Source organism: Salvelinus sp. IW2-2015, unplaced genomic scaffold, assembly GCF_002910315.2.
Source record: "Salvelinus sp. IW2-2015 unplaced genomic scaffold, ASM291031v2 Un_scaffold3153, whole genome shotgun sequence".
NCBI lineage: Eukaryota > Metazoa > Chordata > Actinopteri > Salmoniformes > Salmonidae > Salvelinus > Salvelinus sp. IW2-2015.
In genome coordinates this window covers 107,155-118,789 of record NW_019944441.1, presented here as the reverse complement: position 1 = coordinate 118,789, position 11,635 = coordinate 107,155, and the positions used below count along the sequence as shown (strand labels likewise).

At 46.7% G+C, this 11,635-nt stretch overlaps 1 pseudogene; it reads left to right on the top strand.

Annotated features, from left to right (window-relative positions):
• The window catches only part of LOC112075433 (integrin alpha-7-like), an 89,677-nt pseudogene that overhangs the window by 509 nt on the left and 77,533 nt on the right, over positions 1–11,635 (top strand).

Below are 11,635 nucleotides of genomic sequence, written 5' to 3'. Positions count from 1 at the left end.
TAAGTTCCTGTGTGTACACATCACGGACAAACTAATTGGTCCACCCACACAGACAGCGTTGTGAAGACAGACGCAGCCAACGCCTGCTTCAACCTCAGGATGCTGAAGAAATTCGGCTTGTCACCAAAAGGCACTCACAAACTTCTACAGATGCACAATCGAGAGCATCCTGTCGGGGCTGTATCCACCGCCGGTACAGGCAACTGCTCCGCGCCCACAACCGTAAGGCTCTCCAGAGGCAGTATGAGGTCTGCAGAACGCACATCACCAGGGCAAACTACCTGCCCTCCAGGACACCTACACCACCCGCTGTTCACCAGGAAGGGCCATAAAGATCATCAAGGACAAACAACCACCCAAGCCACTGCCTGTCACCCCGTATCATCCAGAAGGCGAGGTCCAGTACAGAGTGCATCAAAGCAGGGACCGAGAGACTGAAAAACAGCTTCTAATCTCAAGGCCATCAGACTGTTAAACAGCCACCACTAACATTTAGCGGCCGCTGCCAACATACTGACTCAACTCCAGCCACTTTAAAAAATGGGAATTGATGGAAATTATGTAAAAATGTACCACCAAAGCCACTTTAAGCAATTGCCACTTAATACTATGTTTACATACCCTACATTACCCATCTCATATGTATATATACTGTACTCGATATCACTACGCATCTTTGCCATCTTTTATGCAATACATGTACCACTCAGCCACTTTAAACTATGACCACTTATGTTTAACCATACCCTACAGTACTCATCTCAAAACGTATATACCGTACTCTATACCATCTACTGCATACTGCCATGCCGTTTCTGTACCACCACTCATTCAAATATCTTTATGTACATATTCTATCCCTTTACACTTGTGTGTGTGTGTAAGGTAGTAGTGTGGAATTGTTAGTAGATTACTGTTGGTTATTACTGGCATTGTCGAACTAGAAGCACAAGCATTTCGCTACACTCGCATTAACAATCTGCTAACCATGTGTATGTGACTAATAAAATTTGATTTGAATTTGATTTGATTTGATTTGTAGGCTGGTGGCACTCCCATCAATATAGCCAGGTTCAAATCAAATTGTATTTGTCACATGCGCCGAACATAACAGCCTGTAAACAGTTATTTATATATTATTTTATCCCAGGCCCCTGTCCCCGCAGGAGGTCGTTTGCCTTTTGGTAGGCTGTCATTGTAAATAAGAATTTGTTCTTAAACTGACTTACCTAGTTTAAAAAAATTAAAAGACCTTACCGTGAAATGCTTACTTACAAGCCATTAACCAACAATGCAGTTCCAAATATATAGAGTTAAGAAAAGATTTACTAAATAAAACTAAAGTTAAAAAAAATCTAATTAATCAAAAAATAACAATTTCGTAACAATAAAGAGGCTATATACAGCGGTGTTATGTACCGAGTCAATGTGGAGGCTCTATACAGGGTGTTACGGTACAGAGTCAATGTGGAGCTATTTTACAGAGGGTGTTACGGTACAGAGTCAATGGGAGGCTATATACAGGTGTTATGTACCGAGTCAATGTGGAGGCTTATACAGGGTTTGACGGTACCGAGTCAATGGTGAGGCTATATACAGGGTGTTACGGTACAGAGTCAATGTGGAGGCTATATACAGGTGTTTACGGGTACAGAGTCAATGTGGAGCTATATACAGGGTGTTACGGTACAGAGTCAATGTGGAGGCTATAACAGGGTGTTACGGTACCAGAGTCAATGTGGAGGATATATACAGGTGTTACGGGTACAGAGTCAATGTGGAGGCTAATACAGGGTGTTACGGTACAGGGTCAATGTGGAGGCTATATACAGAGGTGTTACGATACAGAGTCAATGCTGGGAGGCTATATATAACAGGGTTTACGATACAGAGTCAATGTATGCCTAATATACAGGGTGTTATCGCCGGTACCGAGCGTCAATGCGAGGCTTATGACAGGTGGTTACGATACAGATACAGAGTCAATGTGGAGGCTATATACAGGGTGTTATGGTACCGAGTCAATGYGGAGGCTATGTACAGGGTGTACTGGCTAGTATCAACAGGTTTTTGCTGTGTGAACACAAAATAGATTGACTGCCGACACTCTGTTCAGAGGTGCTAACTACTGTCGGCAGGCAAACGTTTGATAGTCCTTCCCGGTGTGTCTGACCTATTACTTCTGTGGCCTTGAGGCTAGACAGCATCCGAAGGAAATGAAGGCCTCCCAGGACTATTCTGCTTACTGAAGCAGAACAGGACAGGCAGACCAGATGGGACCAGGCTGTGTGATTAGAGTGCTAGAGCATCAGTCAGTCGCTTGGCAACATTTTTTATTCAGCGTTTAAGTGGGAGAAATATACTGTGTGGACTGGGTGCATATTAAGCAGTTAGGCAGTCCCTTAGACCAGCTGTGTGAATGTATGACTGCCTCATACTGCCTGTTGGATGGTTCCATTTCAGTTGCCTTATTCACGTTATTTWATGCTTAGTTGTCAGTTTCACATGGTTTTCTATTAGATCTAATACATCCATGTATCTGTATGCTTGGTATCATTTAAAAATRTTGTTTTCGTTGTACATATCTAACACATGTACACCTCGTGGACTCTGGAGGTAAGATAGACATAGGGGCTCCTATTTGTGGAGAGAGGGTTGTTGGATCTTTAGACTTGAGACCTTAGGGCCAATCATTCCCCCATCTTTGTTGGAAATTGCCATTCAAATATTGATTTGCTAGGGGGAGGGGGGACAGATGGTGAGCTGGGGATAATATGCTAGAGATGCCCTGGGTGGGGTTAGCTTGGAGAAGTTACCATTGTCCTCTGGAACAGAGTTCAACAACACATTATGGGGAAAATATAGTTCTGCAGCAGTTTCCACCTCAGCTATATTCCTTTCTATTCTACAATATTCTATTATATTCTATATTATATTCTATTCTATATTCTATTCTACTATAAGGATCATAAATATTGTTGGAATCTGTTTGCTTTTCCACACTTTTGTTAATTTTAACCTTCAGCCATTGTTTCTGGCCACATAATGTATTATGTGATAATATAGAGGGTTGGCGAATTTACATACTGTCGTCCAGGGCTGCAGACATTGTAATGAAGGGATACTGAACGCAGTACGTCATCAGTAAAACTATAGATACGTTGAGTCTAGATAAGTYCCTCTACAGTCATCTCAGCTGTTCTCTCATCAGTAAAACTCTAGATACGTTGAGTCTAGATAAGTACCTCTACAGTCATCTCAGCTGTTCTCTCATCAGTAAAACTATAGATACGTTGAGTCTAGATAAGTACCTCTACAGTCATCTCAGCTGTTCTCTCATCAGTAAAAGAGAAAATAATCAGCTGGGAAAACACCTTTTTGTTGAAACCTGTTAGCAGAACCTCTTTGACACCCTGATAGGCTGGACTGGTCTGTTGACTCTCTGATAGGCTGGACTGGTCTGTTGACTCCCTGATTGGCTGGACTGGTCTGTTGACTCCCTGATACTATGGACCGGTCTGTTGACTCCCTGATTGGCTGGACACACACACACACAGACACACACACACCCTCAGTCTGTTCAAATCAGTTCCCCCTAGCCTTAATACTGATCCAAGGACAGCTTTGCATTTTCCTCCTAATGGTCGAGGTTTGGATTTGGGGAGGGTTAGCTTATCCTAGATTCCTGCCAAAGGGAAACATATACCCAGGGACAGTGTTTAGGTCTCAGTGTAGGGCAGCAGAGCGTCCAGTCAGGGTATCATCCGGTCTGGAGACCATGCCTGGGTCTCAGACGGGGGCTTCATTTAATGAATGATTTATCTSTGCATCAAGTTGCCAACTCCATTCCTTGTGGGATTTATTATTCAACATTTTTTTTTTTGTACCTTTATTTAACTAGGCAAGTCAGTTAAGAACACATTTTTATTTACAATGAACGGCCTATACCGGCCAAACCCTAACCCGAACGACGCTGTGCCAATTGTGCACCGCCCTTATGGGACTCCCAATCACGGCCGGTTGTGATACAGCCTGTAATCGAACCAGGGTGTCTGTAGTGACACCTCTAGCACTGCGATACAGTGCCTTAGACCTGTGCGCCACTCGGGAACCCCTGACACATGTTGAAGGACAATAATACACATCATCAGAATATTACTCCCCACACTCCTTTTTCCCCCCTCTGAACTTTTTCTCACAAGTTTCTTTGTGGATAAGCTGATAAACTGTCTTTTTGGTTTGATTACACGTTGTCTGCAGCCTGTGCACCCCGTGCTTATCTAAATGATAGATCTCTCTCTCTCTCTCTCTCTCTCTCTCTCTCTCTCTCTCTCTCTCTCTCTSTCTCTGTCTCCCCCTCTTTCACTGTGTTTCTCCGTGTCTTGCTTCCGTGCCTGTGCCATGTTATGGCTGAGAGCCGGGAGACTAGAGGAAAGGGTTGGTTGGGTGGAATGTGGTTCAACGGTGAGTTTTTAAATAGCCCCCTGCTTGGACCAGCCAGTCCGTATAAGGCCAGAGCCACAACCCCAAATTATCAGCACCCACTACGGATCTGAAAATAAAGACCTTTTTCTGGGTCCGCAACAGTTACAAAAATAGGAGACGGAGAGAGTCATGACGTCACGCAGTAGTGTCAGTGTTAGGAACTACCTCATAGTAATACATTGATAGGCTGCTGTACGGTAGCTTTGCATGTTGGTGAATAGTGACCTCACCCCGAAAGAAACAGAGGTTGTTTTTTGTAAACAACATGTCAAATACAGAACATCTAAAATATCTCAGTAGGGTGTTTCCTGTTTCCTGACCATGTGACCTGACCATGCAGGAACAACTCCAGGGGCCGTATTTATAACATGTCTCAGAGTAGGAGTGCTGATCTAGGATCAGGTCCTCCCTGTCCATATAATCTTATTCAGTATAATCTAAGTGGYAAAACTGATCCTAGATCAGCACTCCTACTCTGTGATGCTTTGTGAATAGGGGCCCAGGTCCCAATAAAAGCCCATAACTACAGTGTTGTGCCCTGAGTGTTTCCTGGTCAGGTGATATGGCCAGGAAACACTCCTGGGCCTATAGTCATGCTCCCAGTCAAATCTGAATCCCAGCTTGGGTCACAAATACTAAATTGCACTCACTGTTGGAAGTTCCTTTGTGTGAAAGTGTTTACAAAACAGTGGCATGAACCAAGAACCAAATCTTGCATGGGCTGGCCAGCTACTCTAGAGAGTTTCGTGTCTGTATTCCAGTCATGAGACAATGCTCTGGCCAGCTACTCAGATAGTTTGTGCCTGGGTCAGTCATGAGACTGTGCTCTGGCCAGCTTCTCGATAGTTTGTGTCTGGGTCAGTCATGATGCTGGCCATCTTTCGTGTCGTCTGGAGGCCAGCTTCTAGGATAGTTTGTGTCTGGGTCAGTCATGAGACTGTGCTCTGGCCAGCTTCTCGATAGTTTTGTCTGGGTCAGTCATGAGACTGTGCTCTGCCAGCTATCTAGATAGTTTGTGTCTGGGTCAGTCATGAGACTGCATGCTCTGGCCAGCTTCTCGATAGTTTGTGTCTCGGGTCAGTCATGAGACTGTGCTCTGGCCAGCTTCTCGAATAGTTTGTGTCTGGGTCAGTCATGAGACCAATGCTCTGGCCAGCTTCTCCATAGTTTGTGTCTGGGTCAGTCATGAGACATGCTCTGGCCAGCTTCTCGATAGTTTGTTGTCTGGGTCAGTCATGAGACTGTGCCTCTGGCAGCTTCTCGATAGTTTGTGTCGTCATCATGAGACTGCTCTGCACTTCTATATTTGTGTCTGGGTCAGTCATGAGACAATGCTCTGGCCAGCTTCTCGATAGTTTGTGTCTGGGTCAGTCATGGACTGCTCTGGCAGCTCTGATAGTTTGTGTCTGGGTCAGTCATAGACTGCTCTGGCAGCTTCTAGATAGTTTGTGTCTGGGTCAGTCATGAGACTGTGCTCTGGCAGCTTTCTCGATAGTGTGTGTCTGGGTCAGTCATGAGACTGTGCTCTGGCCAGCTTCTCGATAGTTTGTGTCTCGGTCAGTCATGAGACTGTGCTCTGGCCAGCTTCTCGATAGTTTTGTTGTCTGGGTCAGTCATGAGACAATGCTTGGCCAGCTTCTCGATAGTTTGTGTCTGGGTCAGTCATGAGACTGTGCTCTGGCCAGCTTCTCGATAGTTTGTGTTCTGGGTCAGTCATGGAAACTGTGCTCTGGCAGCTTCTAGATAGTTTGTGTTTGGGTCAGTCATGAGACTGGCTCTGGCCAGCTTCTCGAATAGTTTGTGTTCTGGGTCAGTCATGAGAAATGCTCTGGCCAGCTTCTCGATAGTTTGTGTCTGGGTCAGTCATGAGACAATGGCTCTGGCCAGCTTCTCGATAGTTTGTGTCTGGGTCAGTCATGAGACTGTGCTCTGGCCAGTCTCGATCAGTTGTTCGGGTCAGCATGGACTGTGCCTGCCAGACTAGTAGTTTGGTCTGGGTCAGTCATGAGACAATGCTCTGGCCAGCTACTAGATAGTTTGTGTCTGGATCAGTCATGAGACAATGCTCTGGCCAGCTACTAGATAGTTTGTGTCTGGGTCAGTCATGAGACTGTGTTCTGGCAGCTACTAGATAGTTGTGTCTGGGTCAGTCAGGAACAATGCTCTGGCCGCTTCTCGATAGTTTTGTGTCTGGATCAGTCATGAGACAATGCTCTGGCCAGCTTCTAGATAGTTTTGTGTCTGGGTCAGTCAGGAGACAATTCTCTGGCCAGCTTCTCGATAGTTTGTGTCTGGGTCAGTCATGAGACAATGCTCTGGCCAGCTACTAGATAGTTTGTGTTGGGTCAGTCATGAGACATTGCTCTGCCAGCTACTAGATAGTTTGTGTCTGGTCAGTCATGAGACAATGCTCTGGCCAGCTACTAGATAGTTTGTGTCTGGGTCAGTCATGAGACAATGCTCTGGCCAGCTACATCGATAGTTTGTGTCTGGGTCAGTCATGAGACAATGCTCTGGCCAGCTACTCGATAGTTTGTGTCTGGGTCAGTCATGAGACAATGCTCTGGCCAGCTACTCGATAGTTTGTGTCTGGGTCAGTCATGAGACTGTGCTCTGGCCAGCTACTAGATAGTTTGTGTCTGGGTCAGTCATGAGACAATGCTCTGGCCAGCTACTAGATAGTTTGTGTCTGGGTCAGTCATGAGACAATGCTCTGGCCAGCTACTAGATAGTTTGTGTCTGGGTCAGTCATGAGACAATGCTCTGGCCAGCTACTAATAGTTTGTGTCTGGGTCAGTCATGAGACAATGCTCTGCCAGCTACTAGATAGTTTGTGTCTGGGTCAGTCATGAGACAATGCTCTGCCAGCTATAGATATTTTGTGTCTGGGTCAGTCATGAGACAATGCTCTGGCCAGCTACTAGATAGTTTGTGTCTGGGTCAGTCATGTGACAATGCTCTGGCCAGCTACTAGATAGTTTGTGTCTGGGTCAGTCATGAGACAATGCTCTGGCCAGCTACTAGATAGTTTTGTCTGGGTCAGTCATGAGACAATGCTCTGGCCAGCTACTCGATAGTTTGTGTCTGGGTCAGTCATGAGACTGTGCTCTGGCCAGCTACTAGATAGTTTGTGTCTGGGTCAGTCATGAGACCAATGCTCTGGCCAGCTTCTCGATAGTTTTGTGTCTGGGTCAGTCATGAGACTGTGCTCTGGCCAGCTTCTCGATAGTTTGTGTCTGGGTCAGTCATGAGACAATGCTCTGTCCAGCTTCTCGATAGTTTGTGTCTGGGTCAGTCATGAGACAATGCTCTGGCCAGCTTCTAGATAGTTTGTGTCTGGGTCAGTTCAGGAGACAATTCTCTGGCCAGCTTCTCGATAGTTTGTGTCTGGGTCAGTCATGAGACAATGCTCTGGCCAGCTACTAGATAGTTTGTGTTTGGGTCAGTCATGAGACAATGCTCTGGCAGCTACAGATAGTTTGTGTCTGGGTCAGTCATGAGACAATGCTCTGGCCAGCTACTAGATAGTTGTGTCTGGGTCAGTCATGAGACACATGCTCTGGCCAGCTACTCGATAGTTTGTGTCTGGTCAGTCATGAGACAATGCTCTGGCCAGCTACTCGATATTTGTGTCTGGGTCAGTCATGAGACAATCTCTGGCCAGCTACTCGATAGTTTGTGTCTGGGTCAGTCATGAGACAATGTGCTCTGGCCAGCTACTAGTAGTTTGTGTCTGGTCAGTCATGAGACAATGCTCTGGCCAGCTACTAGATAGTTGTGTCTGGGTCAGTCATGAGACAATGCTCTGGCCAGCTACTAGATAGTTTGTGTCTGGTCAGTCATGAGACAATGCTCTGGCCAGCTACTATATAGTTGTGTCTGGGTCAGTCATGAGACAATGCTCTGCCAGCTACTAGATAGTTTGTGTCTGGGTCAGTCATGAGACAATGCTCTGCCAGCTACTAGATATTTTGTGTCTGGGTCAGTCATGAGACAATGCTCTGGCCAGCTACTAGATAGTTTGTGTCTGGGTCAGTCATGGACAATGCTCTGGCCAGCTACTAGATAGTTTGTGTCTGGGTCAGTCATGAGACAAGTGCTCTGGCCAGCTACTAGATAGTTTGTGTCTGGGTCAGTCATGAGACAATGCTCTGGCCAGCTACTCGAGTAGTTTGTGTCTGGGTCAGTCATGAGACTATGCTCTGGCCAGCTACTAGATAGTTTGTGTCTGGTCAGTCATGAGACAATGCTCTGGCCAGCTCTCGATAGTTTGTGTCTGGGTCAGTCATGAGACTTGCTCTGGCCAGCTTCTCGATAGTTTGTGTCTGGGTCAGTCATGAGACAATGCTCTGTCCAGCTTCTCGATAGTTTGTGTCTGGGTCAGTCATGAGACAATGCTCTGGCCAGCTTCTCGATAGTTTGTGTCTGGGTCAGTCATGAGACTGTGCTCTGGCCAGCTTCTCGATAGTTTGTGTCTGGTCAGTCATGAGACTGTGCTCTGGCCAGCTTCTAGATAGTTTGTGTCTGGGTCAGTCATGAGACTGTCTCTGGCCAGCTTCTAGATAGTTTGTGTCTGGGTCAGTCATGAGACAATGCTCTGGCCAGCTACTAGATAGTTTGTGTCTGATCAGTCATGAGACAATGCTCTGGCAGCTACTAGTATGTTTGTGTCTGGGTCAGTCATGAGACTGTGCTCTGGCCAGCTACTAGATAGTTTGTGTCTGGGTCAGTCATGAGACAATTCTCTGGCCAGCTTCTCGATAGTTTGTTGTCTGGACAGTCATGAGACAATGCTTCGGCCAGCTTCTAGATAGTTTGTGTCTGGGTCAGTCATGAGACAATGCTCTGGCCAGCTACTAGATAGTTTGTGTCTGGGTCAGTATGTGACAATGCTCTGGCCAGCTACTAGATAGTTTGTGTCTGGGTCAGTCATGAGACAATGCTCTGCCAGCTACTAGAGAGTTTGTGTCTGGGTCAGTCATGAGACAATGCTCTGGCCAGCTACTCGATAGTTTGTGTCTGGGTCAGTCATGAGACTGTGCTCTGGCCAGCTACTAGATAGTTTGTGCTGGTCAGTCATGGAGACAATGCTCTGGCAGTTCTCGATAGTTTGTGTCTGGGTCAGTCATGAGACTGTGCTCTGGCCAGCTTCTCGATAGTTTGTGTCTGGGTCAGTCATGAGACAATGCTCTGTCCAGCTTCTCGATAGTTTGTGTCGGGTCAGTCATGAGACAAATGCTCTGGCCAGCTTCTTCGATAGTTTGTGTCTGGGTCAGTCATGAGACTGGCTCTGGCCAGCTTCTCGATAGTTTGTGTCTGGGTCAGTCATGAGACTGTGCTCTGGCCAGCTTCTAGATAGTTTGTGTCTGGTCAGTCATGAGACAATGCTCTGGCCAGCTACTAGATAGTTTTGTGTCTGGGTCAGTCATGTGACAATGCTCTGCCAGCTACTAGATAGTTTGTGTCTGGGTCAGTCATGAGACAAAGCTCTGGCCAGCTACTAGATAGTTTGTGTCTGGGTCAGTCATGAGACAATGCTCTGGCCAGCTACTCGATAGTTTGTGTCTGGGTCAGTCATGAGACTGTGCTCTGGCCAGCTACTAGATAGTTTGTGTCTGGTCAGTCATGAGACAAGCTCTGGCCAGCTTCTCGATAGTTTGTGTCTGGGTCAGTCATGAGACTGTGCTCTGGCCAGGTTCTCGATAGTTTGTGGTCTGGGTCAGTCATGAGACAATGCTCTGTCCAGCTTCTTCGATAGTTTGTGTCTGGGTCAGTCATGAGACAATGCTCTGCCAGCTTCTCATAGTTTGTGTCTGGTCAGTCATGAGACGTGCTCTGGCCAGCTTCTCGATAGTTTGTTGTCTGGGTCAGTCATGAGACTGTGCTCTGGCCAGCTTCTAGATAGTTTGTGTCTGGGTCAGTCATGAGACAATGCTCTGCCAACTACTAGATAGTTGGTCTGGATCAGTCATGAGACAATGCTCTGGCCAGCTACTATATAGTTTGTGTCTGGGTCAGTCATGAGACTGTGCTCTGGCCAGCTTCTCGATAGTTTGTGGTCTGGGTCAGTCATGAGACAATGCTCTGGCCAGCTCTCGATAGTTTGTGTCTGGGTCAGTCATGAGACAATGCTCTGGCCAGCTTCTCGATAGTTTGTGCTGGGTCAGTCATGAGACTGTGCTCTGGCCAGCTTCTCGATAGTTTGTGTCTGGGTCAGTCATGAGACTGTGCTCTGGCCAGCTTCTAGATAGTTTGTGTCTGGGTCAGTCATGAGACAATGCTCTGGCCAGCTACTAGATAGTTTGTGTCTGGATCAGTCATGAGACAATGCTCTGGCCAGCTACTAGATAGTTTGTGTCTGGGTCAGTCATGAGACTGTGCTCTGGCCAGCTACTAGATAGTTTGTGTCTGGGTCAGTCATGAGACAATGCTCTGGCCAGCCTCGATAGTTTCTGTCTGGATCAGTCATGAGACAATGCTCTGGCCAGCTCTAGATAGTTTGTGTCTGGGTCAGTCATGAGACAATGCTCTGTCCAGCTACTAGATATTTTTGTTCTGGGTCAGTCATGAGACAATGCTCTGGCCAGCTACTAGATAGTTTGGTCTGGGTCAGTCATGTGACAATGCTCTGGCCACTACTAGAAGTTTGTGTCTGGGTCAGTCATGAGACAATGCTCTGGCCAGCTACTAGATAGTTTGTGTCTGGGTCAGTCATGAGACAATGCTCTGGCCAGCTACTCGATAGTTTGTGTCTGGGTCAGTCATGAGACTGTTGCTCTGGCCAGCTACTAGATAGTTGTGTCTGGTCAGTCATGAGACTGTGCTCTGGCCAGCTTCTCGATAGTTTGTGTCTGGGTCAGTCATGAGACTGTGCTCTGGCCAGCTTCTCGATAGTTTGTGTCTGGGTCAGTCATGAGACAATGCTCTGGCCAGCTTCTCGATAGTTTGTGTCTGGGTCAGTCATGAGACAATGCTCTGGCCAGCTTCTCGATAGTTTGTGGCTGGGTCAGTCATGAGACTGTGCTGCTGGCCAGCCTCTCGAATAGTTTGTGTCTGGGTCAGTCATGAGACTGTGCTCTTGGCCAGCTTCTAGATAGTTTGTGTCCTGGTCAGTCTGACGGACTATGTTCTGGCAGGCTCTAGATCGTTT